General features: G+C 39.6%; 1 long non-coding RNA gene across 1 annotated transcript in view; it reads left to right on the top strand.

Annotated features, from left to right (window-relative positions):
- Window positions 1-6213: 6213 nt before the first annotated feature.
- The window catches only part of LOC141265590 (uncharacterized), a 29152-nt gene continuing 16793 nt past the window's right edge, over window positions 6214-18572 (top strand). The window contains exon 1 of the long non-coding RNA XR_012320123.1: window positions 6214-8581. This is a non-coding gene — a long non-coding RNA (uncharacterized lncRNA). The remainder of the gene's footprint in view (window positions 8582-18572) is intronic.

Raw genomic sequence — 18572 nt, 5'->3', positions numbered from 1 at the left:
AAGGAGATTTGAACCGTTGAAGAGGAAAACCACAGTTCTATTTCTCTGGCTTACACCAGAATCTTTTAAACAGATATATTTGTGTCTGAACAGTCAGCGAGACACTGATACTGTTTTTTTTATGCAAAAAGGTGGATTACACCCAGATTTGAACCGTGGAAGAGGAAAACCACAGTTCTTGTTCTCTGGCCTACACCAGATTCTTTTAAACAGATATATTTGTGTCTGAACAGTCAGCGAGACACTGGAACTGTTTTTTTATGCAAAAAGGTGGATTACACCCAGATTTGAATCGTGGAAGAGGAAAACCACAGTTCTAGTTCTCTGGCCTACACCAGAATCTTTTAAACAGATATATTTGTGTCTGAACAGTCAGCGCGAGACACTGAAACTGTTTTTTTTTATGTAAAAAAGGCAAAAAGGTGGATTACACCCAGATTTGAACCGTGGAAGAGGAAAACCACAGTTCTCTTTCTCTGGCCTACACCAGAATCTTTTAAACAGATATATTTGTTTCTGAACAGTCAGCGAGACACTTAACCTGTTTTTCTTTATGTAAAAAAGGCAAAAAGGTGGATTACACTCAGATTTGAACCGTGGAAGAGGAAAACCACAGTTTTAGTTCTCTGGCCTACACCAGAATCTTTTAAACAGATATATTTGTATCTGAACAGTCAGCGAGACACTGGAACTGTTTTTTTTATGCAAAAAGGTGGATTACACTCAGATTTGAACCGTGGAAGAGGAAAACCACAGTTCTAGTTCTCTGGCCTACACCAGAATCTTTTAAACAGATATATTTGTGTCTGAACAGTCAGCGAGAAACTGAAACTGTTTTTATTTATGTAAAAAAGGCAAAAAGGTGGATTACACCCAGATTTGAACTGTGCGAGAGGAATACCACAGTTCTAGTTCTCTGGCCTACACCAGAATCTTTTAAACAGATATATTTGTATCTGAACAGTCAGCGAGACACTGGAACTGTTTTTTTATGCAAAAAGGTGGATTACACCCAGATTTGAACCGTGGAAGAGGAAAACCACAGTTCTAGTTCTCTGGCCTACACCAGAATCTTTTAAACAGATATATTTGTGTCTGAACAGTCAGCGAGACACTCAAACTGTTTTTTTTATGTAAAAAAGGCAAAAAGGTGGATTACACCCATATTTGAACCGTGGAAGAGGAAAACCACAGTTCTATTTCTCTGGCCTACACCAGAATCTTTTAAACAGATATATTTGTTTCTGAACAGTCAGCGAGACACTTAAACTGTTTTTCTTTATGTAAAAAAGGCAAAAAGGTGGATTACACTCAGATTTGAACCGTGGAAGAGGAAAACCACAGTTTTAGTTCTCTGGCCTACACCAGAATCTTTTAAACAGATATATTTGTATCTGAACAGTCAGCGAGACACTGGAACTGTTTTTTTTATGCAAAAAGGTGGATTACACCCAGATTTGAACTGTGGAAGAGGAAAACCACAGTTCTAGTTCTCTGGCCTACACCAGAATCTTTTAAACAGATATATTTGTTTCTGAACAGTCAGCGAGACACTTAAACTGTTTTTCTTTATGTAAAAAAGGCAAAACGGTGGATTACACTCAGATTTGAACCGTGGAAGAGGAAAACCACAGTTCTAGTTCTCTGGCCTACACCAGAATCTTTTAAACAGATATATTTGTGTCTGAACAGTCAGCGAGAAACTGAAACTGTTTTTATTTATGTAAAAAAGGCAAAAAGGTGGATTACACCCAGATTTGAACTGTGGGAGAGGAATACCACAGTTCTAGTTCTCTGGCCTACACCAGAATCTTTTAAACAGATATATTTGTATCTGAACAGTCAGCGAGACACTGGAACTGTTTTTTTATGCAAAAAGGTGGATTACACCCAGATTTGAACCGTGGAAGAGGAAAACCACAGTTCTAGTTCTCTGGCCTACACCAGAATCTTTTAAACAGATATATTTGTGTCTGAACAGTCAGCGAGACACTCAAACTGTTTTTTTTATGTAAAAAAGGCAAAAAGGTTGATTACACCCATATTTGAACCGTGGAAGAGGAAAACCACAGTTCTATTTCTCTGGCCTACACCAGAATCTTTTAAACAGATATATTTGTTTCTGAACAGTCAGCAAGACACTTAAACTGTTTTTCTTTATGTAAAAAAGGCAAAAAGGTGGATTACACTCAGATTTGAACCGTGGAAGAGGAAAACCACAGTTCTAGTTCTCTGGCCTACACCAGAATCTTTTAAACAGATATATTTGTGTCTGAACAGTCAGCGAGACACTCAAACTGTTTTTTTTATGTAAAAAAGGCAAAAAGGTTGATTACACCCATATTTGAACCGTGGAAGAGGAAAACCACAGTTCTATTTCTCTGGCCTACACCAGAATCTTTTAAACAGATATATTTGTTTCTGAACAGTCAGCAAGACACTTAAACTGTTTTTCTTTATGTAAAAAAGGCAAAAAGGTGGATTACACTCAGATTTGAACCGTGGAAGAGGAAAACCACAGTTCTAGTTCTCTGGCCTACACCAGAATCTTTTAAACAGATATATTTGTGTCTGAACAGTCAGCGAGAAACTGAAACTGTTTTTATTTATGTAAAAAAGGCAAAAAGGTGGATTACACCCAGATTTGAACTGTGGGAGAGGAAAACCACAGTTCTAGTTCTCTGGCCTTCACCAGAATCTTTTAAACAGATATATTTGTGTTTGAACAGTCAACGAGACACTGAAACTGTTTTTTTTTATGCAAAAAGGTGGATTACACTCAGATTTGAACTGTGGAAGAGGAGATCCACCGTTCTATTTCTCTGGCCTACACCAGAATCTTTTAAACAGATATACAGTACAGACCAAAAGTTTGGACACACCTTCTCATTTAAAGATTTTTTTGTGTTTTCATGACTATGAAAATTGTACATTCACACTGAAGGCATCAAAGCTAAATTAACACATGTGGAATTATATACTTAACAAAAAAGTGTGAAACAACTGAAAATGTGTCTTATATTCTAGGTTCTTCAAAGTAGCCACCTTTTGCTTTGATGACTACTTTGCACACTCTTGGCATTCTCTTGATGAGCTTCAAGAGATAGTCACCGGAAATGGTTTTCACTTCACAGGTGTGCCCTGTCAGGTTTAATAAGTGGGATTTCTTGCCTTATAAATGGGGTTGGAAACGGCATGGATTTATATAGTGTGACCGAAAGAATGGTAAAAAATAAAAAATAAATATTATACTTACCTTCTGATGCCCCCCGGTGTCCTTGTCTTGGCTTGCCGGCAGCTCCCGGTAGACCCATCACATGACTAAATGGCATCACTGCAGGTCCTTGAGTCCACCGCGAGCTGCCGGCAAGCCAAGCCAAGACAAAGACACCGGGGGGCATCAGAAGGTAAGTATAATATTTATTTTTTATTTTATTCTTTTTTTTACAGGTACTATGGTACCCGGGTCCAGAGGAGAGTCTCCTCTTCTCCAAACCTGGGTACCATCCGCACATTGAAATGCATGGAATCCGCATGTACAGATGCAGTGATTCCATGCGTTCCAATGCAAGTCAATGGCGGCAAAAACGCAGCGCTTCCGCAAAATAATTAGTAGTGCTGCTGATTTTTCCGCAATGATAATCTGCAGCGGAAAATTTCCCCAGCATGTGCACAGCACATGCGGATTATCATTGGGGAACATGTCAGACCTTCTACCAAGCATTTTTTAAGCGTTTCTGCAGCGGAATTGCCGCTGCGGAAACGCTTAAAAAACGCATAGTGGGCACACAGCCTTATGGTTAGAGCACCTCTTGAAAAAGAACGCCGAAACACGCGTCAGGGCGCGTTCTCACCCGTTGCACTGCTGGGGACTCCCTGTTGAGGTCGTGGGCTCTTCCTATTTTGTCTGTTTGTGGTGAGTCAATGTATTTACGTGCTATAGGGATTACTAGCCTTCCCTATACCTCCCTTTTCTTAGTATCAGGGCACTTATACATAGATAGTGAATAATGTTAAGGTCTCCCTGTATGCCATACTTTATCAATTGTGACTCTTATTATATGTTACCTGCTCTATGTTGTATATGTCAACAATGACTCACTTAAGTCTATACTGACTATATATACAAATTGACTGCTTTATATTGCCCGCCCCCCCTCGGTACTCCCCAGCTTCAGGCACTTTGCACCTTACCCCCTTGCCATTGCAATTTTTATATGTCTTTTATAAACTTGGAATTTTGTATTCAAATAAAATTATATTCATTGTTTGCCACAGTACTCAAGTGTCCTCCTATCTTTATATGTATTCATTGGAGTAGGCAATACGGACATTGTGCCTGACACTAGTTCTTGGTACTATGGTCTGTCCAGCATTGAACATTTGGCCTTTTCTCTTCTTATATATGGTCAGAGTGTGTAGGCAGTTCATGGATGACAAAAGCATTAATTCCATTGACAGTCACGCATATACCCCAGACATGCATCCAATTGAGAACCTCTTAAGCATTATATGTCAGTGTATACTATGGTACGCCTTGAATCAGGTGTGAGCAAAGATAACCAAGGACACCATTCTCCGTCTCATTTAGAGCTTGCCTAGATGTTGCTGGAAGTGCATACAGACACACAGGGGCCGTACACATTACTGGGTCACATTATGAGTTGCTATGATGAAATTCACAGATATTCAATCCTCGATTTGTTGAGGATTTTGTTTCCTCCATTGCCCATTGATACATCATTTTGTTCTTAGCAAATTACACAATTTCTAACCATAAAGATTTTCATTGCGATCCAGTGTTTGAGTTAAGGATCCCCTTAATTTATAGAGTAGTGTATTTAGATTATTTGCTATTGCATCTATTCATTTTGTAAAATATGTGAGTATATCAATAATTTATTTTGAACTTGTATACTGCCAGTACTTCATTTTAAGAAAGATTTTGTTTTAATAGTACTAAACACCAGAATTTTAATTTACTGCTTTATCCAAAGTTGTTCATACAAGACATACAGACTGATATGGGTGCCCTGGCGAGAGAGGGCTCAGTGCAGGCTGGTATTCTGCCAATTTTAATTGATGGTGAAAACATTTACCACGATCTAGACTCTACATGTAATAAGAAAGCACAGCAGCACACTGTAAGGGCCAAGACATATGCAAACACTGCGAACATAAGAGCTAAACCGCATCATTGCTAAATAAAATGTACTTACAAAAAATGAAGGCTCTTAGCGCATAAATTGGCCAATTCATGTTTGCCCATCAACCACGGTAAGGTGGCCTCTGCATGATGGGTATCTATTCTCCTAAACATGTCTCTCTTGGGCTATAAGCCTACAATATAAATGGGCTTATATTGTATGCTATGCAGTCATTGCAGCGTGCACCTGTTCACACTATATGGAGGTGTTGGTCAGGTTTTTTGTTTTCTTGCACTAGACTCTACATGTATCACAATGTTATAAAACAAGAAAGTGAAAAAAAAAATCTAAAGGTGATGGAGGAACACTAAGATGTCTCATGTTGGTTAAAAGTGTGGTCAAGCTGCCACATAAGGAAGACCTATATTTGTATCTTTGCTAGCGGGGCCTTCATTCTTTGTGTTCAACACCAGATGTATTGGTGGCACTAAGTCTTTTTTGGTAACAACAGCACATTATAGACAAATAAAATGTGCAATGCAGAAAAAAACTTTCATTATTAACAGAACAAAGCTAAAATTTGATGTAGAAAAGGAGTTCAAATTCAGACAGTGCTTGGCGACCCCTTCAGGATCAGACCTAGATTTAAAGCACAGCATCTCGCATTAGCTCTAGTACGCCAGTTCTCAGTCATATGACTTGTATGAGACATAAGGGCTTTTGTCTAACTCTCTGTATAAATCTATTTCCAACAGATCTGTTTCATAATATAAGCAGTGTTCCTTCTCCTAATAATATTATACTGTAATTACTCTCTGAATTTGTAATAGCCTGAAAAATGAATACCGAGCAAAACATTTCATTCCTTAGATTATTGAAAAAGGGATTCAGTAACACCTTGTGTGTTTTACTTCCAGATCTGCAATAGTCACATACAGTAGTAATAATAATCTGAAGACAGCCTTATATATTCAGTTTAAAAGCCAACTTCACAGTTATCATCACACAGCAACAAAAGCTTTTTTGTTACCGAAAAAAAAAAAAAAAAAAGAAGATGCCTAATCTTACGTCAGCATGTCTGAGATTTCAGACAGTCAGCTAGCTTCATGTGGCCAGAGTTCCTGTGAGCAAAACTGCACGCGTTGCACTAGGAGTGACTTTCAGGTGTTCAGACAGACAAGTCTGGCTAGCTGTTTCAATGTTATTTGAAATTTTGGAATGCTCGTTCCTTTCCGCAGTGCTTTTTTTCTCCGAAAATTGTCCTTTTTTTTTGGATGGAGGACATTGAATGATAACACTACAAGTCAGCTGACTGCTGTGTCACAGAGCTGCTGCTTTCTACATTTCCACAACTGCACGAGCTCTTTCTACTGCAGTTTTCTGGTCGCAGTGCGGCAACACAGACGCATAGGACGGGATACGGAAATTTTTTTTTTCTTGAGGAGTTACACTTATGTCTATTTCGGATACAAGAATGATTGTTCTTTTTTGGATAGGAGCTGGAAAGTATCTTAGATATAGACGGTACATGAAACTTGCAACGTTTTTCAATTAAACAAGCACTGCTCAAAGGCTAGAATCCAAAATGCCTCCAAAGAACGAAGAAACATCTGCTTTCTCACCTGGTTTGATAGTTTTTTTGTGCCACGCTAGCCTACCTGCAAAGAAGAGGAACCTTAAGACAAAGGATCCGATGCTTGTTGATGTCTATATCTGGGCCTTTGCAACCATTGCCTAGGTGAAGCTTGCTAATACATCCTGGGTTACATGTAAACCAGGCAAAACATTACGAGACAATTCATCTTTCAGAGGAGGAACAAACTGGCTAAAAAGAGTAGCCAGACTTGCTGACCTAAATCAATCCCAATCCTTCTCTGGATACAGGGCAGCAGCCGTCTAGCAGTGACACAACCAGCTATCATGTGGAGAATTTCTAGGATTGCAATGTCTGTTGGATGGAGCATCACTGTATGAAGCACACTACTTTTGCTTCTTTTTTTTATTGCTTTTCTTTTGGATTTACCTGCAGCAGCTGCCAGCTCTCTGCCTTTTCTTCATTTGCGGCAATGAGTTGTCTGGTCTAACTGCATGTTTGTGTGGATTAGTCTGTCTGTATGCAGTCCTTATCTGCTCCTACTGGAAATCAGGGTACTAAGTCAGCCTGCTTTAACAGTTGTTTTGCGTGATGCTATGCAGCTCGGATGCCTCGCTGACAACAAAGGAGAAAGCACAAAGCATCACTTTATCTTCTGGGTTGTTACAGGAGAAGAACTCCTCTTCTGTATGATGCCTCATCCTTTTTCTTCATTTCCTTTTGTTTCTAATTCATCTAATTGAAGAACCTAGCAGAAATCGTCATGGATGTATATGGTTTTTTTTTTTGGGGGAAAAAATACAGCCTGTGAAGACTGCAGCACATTTTAGGTTATTGCCAATTTGAAATACTTGGTTTGCTGAAGCTGAGCCCTAAGGGACAAGCTCAGTAGCTGAAAAAGAGATCGTAGATAAAGAAATAAAAATGACAAGCGTAATGGAGGCTCTGGAAAAGACACTGTCAGGGAATCAGTTCATGGGTAGCAGTTTCTTCAGTATCAATCTGAATAATTCATAGATTGAAATTACCCCGCTTTCACCTTTCTATTTAAAGCGACATGATCTGAATCTCTAATAAATTTTCAGGATAAAGTAAAATGGCAATTTGAATGTGAAGTGCTTTTGAAAGCAGATGCTGAATCCTGAATCTTTCGATATCTTTCACAATTATGCGGTGAGAACTCCCCTTCATCACGAAACTGCTTTACCAAAGAAAATTACTGTGATTACAAAAGCTACAATAGAATGCCATCAAATGATGATCTCTAATTTGCCTAATTTTCGAAGACTGACAGTCATTCTTGAATGGCTATGGCAACACCAAATCTGGTAACCCTGGATCAATACTCTTTAAACAGAAATCTTTTCTTTTTTTATTTTTCTCTATGCTAAAGCAGCAATATATTTATATATATATATATATATTGGCTGTGATTACAACATAGCATAAGTCTGGCGTTATCTTCCTTTGTCTACCTTTGTTTACACTCTGCATTTTCTTAAACAGATCTGTATAATTCCATGATTGTATGTATCACTTCACACTTAGCTCTTAGTGCTGTATAGGTGAATGTCGATTCTATTATGCCGGTCCACACAATGGCCACTGTATGTTCTGTACGTATGGTTAAACTGTCTTTTCAATGTGAGCTATGAGCTTTCATTTGTCTCTTTGTGGAGTAACTTTCAGTTTGTGGCTATAGACATTCTGCATTTGAAGCACCTGCTGCTGGAAAGATACATTTGAAGCCTGTCAAGTCATTCAATGCTACAACTTCAATATATTCCTTTGACAAAAGAGCTAGACACAAAGCCTTTGGAGCATCTCATATCCTAGTTGTGTAAGTATGCAAGCATTAATAATGTTAGATTGTGCTGTAAGATGTAGGGAATATGTCTGTCTGCTCCATATTTTGGGACTTAGTAGCGTATAGGACATGCATCTTGTAATCTATGTTACATGCTCTGAATTATCTAGGATTTCGTAAATCTCTAATGAAATATTAATTAATATTCACAGTTTAAAAAGGGAGCTAATGTACAAAAATTTCATTGCATATTTTGTGCGATATTATGTTGCCTTTGTGTTAAAAGACCATACCTTGAATACATTTTAACATAAGCAGTTAGGAAATAATAGCAAATTAAATGTTCTTACCTTTGGTGTCCTTCTCATAAAGATGAGTTTTTCATTAAGGTAAGCTGGAAAGCTCCATGCTATAATAAAAGCTGGGATCATTTTATCTGAACGCTTACAATCTTAATTTCCTTTGTATTGAAATGCACCAAAGACCTGTGCTAAATTTGCTTCCCATACTGAATGTGTATCAAAATGAATGCTGATGGGAAATAGTATTGTGATAATTCAGTGCATTATAGTTGTGTGAAATAGATAACTAAGTGCTGGCAAGAATGTAATATCCCATATTTAGGCTGAACAGACAAAGGGTTAACATGAACATGTAGTCTGTTGATTCAGAAGGATAATGATGACTGAGCATGGAAACATTTTTCTATAATAATTGTCAAATTTTGACGCTCCTATGATCAAGAAAATTGCCAAAATATTCAATTACAGCCCTGGAAGTTTACACCCTTAAATCGTACAGAATATAAATGTACTGTAACTGTTGTGATACAAATAGTAACATAACGTCGGAAAAGCTATTCGTGTTGACCTAGATATGCATTGCGTTTCTTTCATCCCCCTGGAAAATGTCACACTCAGACAGTCATTCATTTTGATACAGTCAGACTGCTCTCCTTCCCAAGGGCTATATTCCTAATGTTATGTGTATTCGGGTTCACGTAGCAGAAACGGTGACTCAGCCATGTTTCTTTCATAAGATGAATCTACTCTGCTTAGATTATTTCACGTAGCTTGCCAGTAATTATGACAGTATGTTTTATATGATAGGGAATATAAATGCACTTTGTACTGCACAGGTGTATCATTTGTATAGTGTAATCGGCATTTTGAATTGTGCTTCAGTGTATGTGATCAGAATGGTACAATGTAGCTGGCTGTATTCTAGAAAGGATTATTTTTCCAGGCCACTACATAACTGTTATGTATGTTGTCAGGCAATTGTGTAACCCCCCACCCCTCCTTCCAACCTTGCTCTGACGTTCCGTCTGGCCATGAAAAATGGATTAAACTCACAGCAAAATGCACATTTCATATAGAAATCTCATGTAAGCCCCAGGTTATTCTAGGTAAGAGAACTGTTTCCTTAAGGTGAAAGGCGACTATTGTACATAAAATGAATGTAGAAGTGCCATACATGAGCAGAAGGGAAAATGGAAAAGCTGGTAAATTGCAGCTTGAATACATAGATTAAAAAGTGCAGCCACTTTGGGCACTGAGCATACCAACTGGACATTGTTACTATGTGGAAGATAAACCTTTTTAACTCACTATATGCCAAAGCTTTTGAAGTGAGGATGTGAACATTATAACTTTGTGAAACCTGGACATGACTGGTGTTAAAAATGCTTCCATGTGGCTTTTGACAATGAAACATTGAACTATATGGAATATATGTACGATACAGTTGAAGTTCGATATAGATTAGCATTTAAACCTGCAGTCTCCGTTTTACTTATTGTAGCCAGCGTTCGGGCCATGGCTACCGCTAGGTAGCGCACAATACTTCTGGACACAATCTCCTGTACTTACAGATTAAACTTAACTTAATAATAACTTTATTCATATGGCACCTGACTACATAAGAGTATTATAATATTCTTTATGCTATAGCTATGATGTTATATCACTTTATATTGCAAAGGGTTTACTTACTCTATGTTCCAAAAGAAAAATATCCTTTCTACTAAATTATATAATTTATATACAATAAAATGTCATCTTTACAGTCACCATTATCTATTCACATATGTGCACATGGAAGGCAAACAGATCATTAAAAACCTTATTTATAAGCAATCATTCAGGTATAAAGGATATATGCATAATATTTTAGTTTCTCTGGACAATTGCTATATACAGTTCTATGTATTTATGCAGCTTGATTGACAGGATCAAAAAAGATTGTATAATAATCATTTTATTATTGTCACATGCCTATATTACATGCAGAGGGTCTAAGAGACAATGAGGCTTTATAAAAGTATTAATTACCGTACATGTATACTGAAAATAATAGAAATATTGATGCTTTATTAAAAGATTTAGGATTTAAGACTGAAGTTTATAATTGGAGTTTAGGAATTTTCCCAAATTATTGTACCTGGTTAACACCTTAGAAATGGAACGAAGTTATCATCCTAATTCTTCTTTTACAAATAATTGATTTAAATAGTCATAATAGTGCCATATCTGTTGATGAATTTTGTAATGTATGTGGCTGTGGATTTTATGGAGTAACAGCAACAGCCGCAGACTTTTCCTGGAGGGACTGTGTTGAGCAGACAGCAGATGGTGCTGTGTTAATTTTCAGAGTTTGGTAATGTTTGCAGTTCCTCTAGGCTAAACCGTTATGAACTCTCAGTTTTGTTTGTGTTAGTTAATTCTTATATTCTCTGTATTGTTGATTAAGAAGATAGTGGTTGCTGTATATTTCAACAAAAATTGTTCATTTTCACACAATGTCTGAGTGCTCGTGATTCGACTGAAAGCTAAAATCTGCAACAAGTTATTGGCCCAGATACAGAGTACAAAATGAGCGCAGCATATCTTTTGTGAACAGACTGATACCAGGAATCTTTCAGAGGTTTTTTATCTTCTACATACAAGTGAGAAACTCAGAGTAAATATGACAAGGAGAAAAGGGAAATAGCCATCTGCTAAGAGCTGAAAGTCAGTGGCCAAACTGAATAATGACAATTACCGCAGTGGCGGACATATCATTGGTGCAACCTGTGCAGCCGAACAGGGACCCAAGAGGTAAGGGAGCCCGTTTTCACTTCCAAAACATGTGGAATCATGTATTATGATGAGTTATTGGACTGCACAGGGCACATATATTGTTCTTGTACAGGGGCCCTTTTTTGTCTGTGTCCGCCAGTGTACCAGATTTCGAAATTAAAGTGGATATATGACTTCTGGGAAATTATTACTAGAGAGAGACCAGAGATTACTAATCAGGAATGGGACAAGAAAAAACAGACAGACAAGAGCCATTATAATCCTATTAGTGGAGGAATATTCAATTGATCCACATAAGATATGAGAGCATTACTAAAGGCATGTATGATGCACTGCAAAAACTACATTCAAGAATCATTCTAAACAGTATGGTACTTATGCTAAGGAAGCTGTACAAAATGATACTCAGCAGAGAAAAAAATATACAAGAGCACATAAATGAAATGTTGGAAGTGATCATGCAACTGAGATCAATGGGTGAGGAGATAAAATATAGCCATGTTGCAGCCTTTGTAGTGTACAGGTCATTTGACACATTTGTACAATGATTAATGCAGTAGAGACTTGTATATGAATACCAGAGAAGAAATGAATGTGTGCAAGACTCCACAGAAGGTGACAGTAGAATTGCTCTTAAAGCGATATATATAAGGTTACCCAAGAAGGAGATCACAAAGATGCTTCAAACAAGAACACTTAAAGACTGTAAAATATGGAAGCAGGGCCACAGAGATAATTTCCAAACATGACTAAACAAAAGGTCAAATATACAATCTCTGATCTATGTGAACATAATTGGAATGGCACATTTAAAATGACAAATAAGTAGACATTACAAGATTAATGCATTTACTCCAAAGCAAGAGGTCTCAGGACAAGTGATACAAGCTTTTTCAAAAACCTGAGTTAAATGACAAAGAAACAATCTTGTTGATGGAAGCAGAATCAAATAAGAAAGAACTGGACATGAAGTCCTCACGTGTCCCAGTAAAATAAACAGAGTTTAGCCATAATAGTAAAAGACATGTTGTATGTTCCCAATCTAGAAGGAGGACTGTTATCGGTAAACTCACTGTAAAATTCTCAGGTGACAATTATTATATCCTGGATGGAAAGCAGGGGATATCTAATGCCAAAAAGGATAAGCATTTATATAATTGTAATACAGTAAAGGAAGGTGAGTCTCTGTGCACATAGGAACAGAGAGGCTCATTGCCAAAGAAAGTAAAAATAATTTAAAAATATTCTTCAGGTACATAAATAGTAGGAAGTTGAACCTAAAAAATGATATTGTATGGCCCCTGTTAAATAATCCTTGTGAAATGGTGGAAGAGGATGAGGGAAAGGCAAATCTACTAAAAGCCTTGTTCTCTATAGTATTTATGCAAGAAAATCACATGACAGATGACATGGTCAAAGAAACAATAAATTCTCAAATTTCACCTGCTTAACCCAACAGGAAGTATGGAGCCACCTGAAAAACACTAAAGTAGACACTAGTGTTGAGCGAGCGTTCTTGTTTAACCCTTTAAAGGAGCACGCTCGGGTGCTCACTGAGTAATTTCGACGTGCTCGGCATCTATGTTTGAGCCGCCGCGGCTGCATGTGTCGAGGCTGTTATACAGCTGTGACATAGGGAATGTCCATTTGTTAGCACACCAAAAGTACTCGGCGAGCACGCTCGCTCAACACTAGTAGACACATCACAAGGCCCAGATGGTATACACTCCTGAGTAATGCAGGAATTACGTACTGTGATAGACAGACTATTATTTCTAATGTTCAAGGATTACATAATAACAGGGTCTGTATCAGTGCCAGGCATCTGTGGCCAAGGCAAATAAAATCATGGGATACATTAAAAGAGGCATAGAGGCATAGATGCTTATGACAATAATATAGTTTTGCCTCTCTACAAGTCACTAGTGTGGCCACACTTAAAATGCTGTGTACAATTTTGGGCTCCAGTGTATAAGAAAGACATAGCTGAACTAGAGCGGGTGCAGAGAAGAGCGACCGAAGTTATTAAGGGAATGGATGAAGTACTATACCAAGATAGGTTATCAAATGTTGGGTTATTCAGTTTGGCAAAATGAAGGCTTAGGGGTGGTCTTATTACAATGTACAAATATATGAAGGGACTGGACAGAAATTTGTATAATAGTTTGTTTATACCTAGTCCTGCAATGGTGACAATGGGGCATCCTCTGCGACTAGAGGAAAGAAAGTTTAATCATAATCACAATTGGCAATTCTTTACTGTAAGAGCAGTGAGACTATGGAACTCTCTGCCACTTTATGTTGTAATGGTTGATTCACTAAAAAAGTTCAAGGAGGGCCTGGATACATTTCTTGAAAAATAAAATTTTACAGGTTATTATGGATACTAGATTATTGGGTGGTACGTTGATCCAGGGAACTAGCCTGATTGCCATATGTAGAATTGGGAAGGAATTTTTCTCTCAATATGGGGAACTCGATAGACTTGTGTCTACCTTCAAATTATTATGAAACTATGGACACAATATCTTTCTGTCCATGTCTAGTTTAAAGCCATCCAGAAAAGATTAAGAAAGTGCAAAAAAAAAAAAAAAGAGAACCTGACAAAGGGTTTTATAATGTCCTTTCAATTAATGTAAGATATCAATGCTGCTTTAAATCCAAGGCTACAAAGGATTCACTTCCTAAAGAGAATTATACCAGAGCTTCATGACGGCTTTACCTAATACACAGTCATGTATGCTCCTATGAAACTACCTACACCCAGAAGCAATAGGTATATAGTGACCTTTAATATATGTCTTTATTCCAGACTGTTCCAGACAGTCACATACTTAATGAAAACCAAGAGTGAAGTTTTGAATAAACTAAATGAATATGAAACAAGGATAAAAACCTGTTTCAGTGCAAACCTGTCATACTTTGAACTTAAAGGGGTATTCCCATCTACAAGATAATATCCCAATATGTAGTAGGTGTAATATTAATAATATTAGCAAATATCTTCAATTAGAAATGTAGTATAGTTTTTCTGATTTGCTATGTCTCTTATCTCATGTGCAGGCATTGCAGGACCTTAGGTATCCATTGTTACGACCACTGAGATAGTGACAGCTAGTTGCTAGTGGTCATAACCATGGATAACTAAGGTCCTGCAATGCCCTGCACATGAGAAAAGAAACATAGCAAATCAGAAAAACTAAAACTATACTACATTTCTAATTGGAGGGATTTGCTAATATTATTATTATTACACCTACTACATATTGGGAAAGGCTCTCGGAGATGGGAATACCCCTTTAATTGATATGGATTCACAGGACACCAAATAGTAGACTCTGAAAAACATTAGATAAATTATCAAAAGAAAGCCCCATACCTACCAGAGCAAAATGGAGTAGCTTATAGGAAGTACATAACCCTGACTGAAATTATCAAATATATGCTAACAGATAATAGACTACAAGAAAAATATTGAGGTGAAACCACTATGACAATAACTGATTTACAAAACAGACTCTTTTGCTGAACAGTATAGAAACCCCATTTGAATGGTGGCATGGTAATAAGCGAAGTGTAAAATATTTTTGGGTTGCAGAATATTTGTCTAGATTCTAGAATAGAAACACACCAAACTCCAAAATAGAGCAGTAGAAGGATTATTTGTCGGATACAGTGACAATTGCACAGTTTAGAGACAGAATCATGAGCCTCAAATCAGACCGAAGTAATATGAGCAACAGTGTTTCTTTCTCTGAACATCTTAAACATAATGTGATGAAACTGGAAATAAGAAAACAATTGACAGAGAGCTAATTACTTCTGAACAAATGGCTGAAGTCAATTCAAGCCCAGACACTTCAAGTGAGCAGAACCACCCACACCCAGATACGACACCAAGGCATTCAATAAGAGAAAACAAAGGTAAACCACTTATATGTTCTACACACATGGCAAGTACAATCAGTGTTAATATGATATAGACTGCAGATAAGGAAATTAACTCCACTCCTAACAACCAAGAATGTCTGGCACTTAAAAGGATGAAAGGATTTCAGCCAAGAAGTTAAGTTCCATTTTATGAGGGATCTTCAAGAACTTTTGGACTTATGGTACTTCACAACTGAGGACATGACTGCAGACATTTTTATTCTGGGTTAATGAAGATGGTGGGCTTAACACACAAAACATCTGTTAATAAGTTGTGCTGGAGTAATAGCAACAGCTTCGCTTCAGATATATGCTGGAAGGTCTGTGATGAGTAGACAGCAGAAGGTGCTATATTAATTGTCAGAATTTGCAGTTCCCTTAGACTGTAGTCTTCGACCTCTCAGTTTTGTTTTTTCAGTTCTTCCCTGTATCCTCCATGTTGATGAGGATGAAGAAAACGGTTGCTGTATGTCCCGAGTAGTGTTGAGCCACCCCCGTAGTGTTCGAGTTCGGTTCGGTTCGTCGAACACCCGTGTGTTCGCCGAACTGTTCGTCGAACTGTTCGTCGAACACCTTCGAACACCGTTAAAACCAATGGCAGGCAAACAAAAACACATAGAAACACATAGAAAACACCTTCAAAGGTGTCCAAAAGCTGACAAACTGCTCAGAAGACACAACTAACACATGGAAAAGTGACAAGTACATATAGTCATGCGAAAAGAAAAGAGGTGGAGGAGTAAAAGGAGGGGGAGACACAGATATAGGCATGTCATGCCCTTCTAAAATCCAAAAAGTGAGAAGCCGAGACGGCCAGTCCGCTCCTGCCCGTGCCACCTCCGTGTCGCCGGGTTTGTGCCAGAGCCGCGGTGAACCCTGACGGCCAGCCCCCCTCTCCCAATACTGGTGCCTGTCCGCTGGTGGGTCGAGAGAGCCCCCCTGTGGTGGAGGCAGCTCTAAGCTTTTTAATTTAAATTGTCCCTCTAATTTGAATGAATACACTTTAAATCCATTTACAAGGATCTATTGGAGGGCAAGTCTCATGCCAGCAGCCGCGTAATTCCAGCTCCAGTAGCGTCCACTAAAGCTGCTGCAGTTAAAAAGCTTTTATAAGGATCGAGCTCGGCTGTCCACCGCAAGGCATCCTAGTGCCAGTCCCAGCCCCTATGCCTTGGGGTGCCTCCTGATGCTCTTCACTAAGTATCCCGTGGTCCCGAAGCATTTCCTTTGAAAAAATTAAGTGTCCAAACTACAGGTGGTGTAGCTTGCTTAACAGCCGGGATAATCCGCTGACTAGCAGACACTGCTACTAGGCACAAAGTATTTCCTGGGCTAGATGCAGTTAAAAATTTGTAAGTAGATACTCTCGTTGGATGCTGAGAAAGCATTCCATAGAGTCTCCTGGCACGCCATATATGATTCTCTTAAAAAGCTTGGGGTAGGGGTCTAGGGGACCCTTTTATAGCCAAAATCACGGCCCTGTATCACAATACGTCACCTAGGCTGAAGATAAATGGAACTGTAGCACCGAGGGCTCGGTTGCTACAGACGTATTGCACCTCACCCAGAGGTGTGATATCTCACTCTCAGATAAGGATGGAGTGTGGATCAGGACCCGACACCTGCATGCATTACACCACATTGCCGTGGGGCAGGGCGACCAATATGCCCCTGAGATGGGCACGACAGTCCCTGTCCCTGGCTGGAGTGGGGGGAGGGAACACTGAGGAAGGGGAACCCTGCAGTGCAGGAGCAGGGAGGAAGCAGTTCCTGGGTGCATTGAGAAGGGAGTATAAAAGGTGGGCACCATCTTAGTTCAGTGCAGAGAAGTCTGAGCAGAAGTGGCAGGGAGCAGGGGCTCTGCATGAGCTCTGCTCCGGAGGCGGGCCTAGTAACAGAGGCCCAGGCCTGCAAGAGGGAGAAGGAAGGAAGAGGAGCGGAGAAGGCTCCAGGAACGAGGAATGAAGGGATCCCAGGGGTGCGGACGGGCGAGTCGCCACCGCACGCCCGAATCCACCTGCGTGGAGGGGTCAGGCCAAAGGGGGAGACCGGTCCCCGAACTAGTGGAGGCAGGAAACGACCCTCAGCTAGAAACCGGAGGCTCTGACATTTTATGTGGCGCAGCCCCTTGCTCCACCCGCTAGGAAGGCACCACATAGGGTCAGGGAAACTGGCGCCAAGTTTACCAAGAGGAGGCCCGAGGCAGCCGGACAGAAGTGTTGGTAAGAAAGGCCAGACAAAGGACACACAAAGGGGGTCCTGTGAAGCGCTCCAAAGTTATCTGGGAGTTGTCTGAGCCCCTCACCTGGTGAGCACAGTACGACGTGGGCAGCCGTTACCTGCAGACGTGGTCTGGATAATAAGAACTGTGAGTAAAGGCCCTGAACTGCATCACTGACTCCGTGTCGTTACTGCTGCTGCCCTGCACCATCACCCCCATCCTCCGCATACACTGCCCTGAGGCTATACTCCTCCCGTGGGGAGTTATGCTACGCTCTGCTGCACCCACAACACCAGCCTTAGCGGTCTGCCCTGTAGCGGCGGTTCACTCTGACCGCAATCCACGGGTGGCGTAGTCAGACATTTAAACATCAAAACCACATAAATAGTTCCGCCACTGGTTTGACCGCCCTGAGCCACGGAACCGGATCGCCGCCACGAAGACTACAACCACCAGCATCCACCAAAATGGTCCGGCTCCGGGTGTCCCAAGGCCCAGGGGGCGCGTCAAAACATTTTCATCACCTTTCACAATCACCAATGGGACAAGTCAGGGATGTCCTCTGTCCCCTCTCTTATACATCCTAGTGACGGAGCACCTGCTCTCATCAATTCGCCATAACCCCAATATTAGGTGGATTGAGGTGGGAGGCACCGAGTACAAGTGCTCTCTATTTGCTGATGATGTCCTAGTATATATCACTCAATCACATATATCCATCCCTGCTGTTATGGCTGAAATAGATCACTTTGTTACATGGTAAAATTTTAAAATCAATGCAGCGAAGTTTGAG

Source organism: Phyllobates terribilis, unplaced genomic scaffold (genome assembly GCF_046119375.1).
Source record: "Phyllobates terribilis strain yellow unplaced genomic scaffold, ASM4611937v1 Scaffold_4__5_contigs__length_816908805, whole genome shotgun sequence".
In the NCBI taxonomy this organism is placed as follows: domain Eukaryota; kingdom Metazoa; phylum Chordata; class Amphibia; order Anura; family Dendrobatidae; genus Phyllobates; species Phyllobates terribilis.
This window is presented reverse-complemented; position numbering and strand designations above follow the sequence as displayed.